The sequence below is a fragment of the Rhinopithecus bieti genome, unplaced genomic scaffold (assembly GCF_001698545.2).
Source record: "Rhinopithecus bieti isolate Rb0 unplaced genomic scaffold, ASM169854v2 scaffold_13247, whole genome shotgun sequence".
In the NCBI taxonomy this organism is placed as follows: Eukaryota; Metazoa; Chordata; class Mammalia; order Primates; family Cercopithecidae; genus Rhinopithecus; species Rhinopithecus bieti.
The window spans coordinates 3,510,576-3,510,858 of record NW_016807505.1 but is presented as its reverse complement, the minus strand read 5'-3'; positions in this window follow the sequence as shown (position 1 = coordinate 3,510,858).

Below are 283 nucleotides of genomic sequence, written 5' to 3'. Positions count from 1 at the left end.
CGTATCTGTGTTTGTACATCTGTGTATCTCTGCGTCTGTATCTGTGTGTCTGTGCATGTATCTGTGTATGTCTGTGTCTATGTATCTGTGTATCTCTGTGTCTGCGTGTGTATCTGTGTGTGTCTGTGTATCTGTGTGTATCTGTGTGTCTGCATGTGCGTATCTGTGTGCATGTATCTGTGTGGGTGTATCTGTGTGTGTCTGTGTATCTGTGTGTATCTGTGTGTCTGCATGTGCGTATCTGTGTGCGTGTATCTGTGTGCGTGTATCTGTGTGTGTCTGT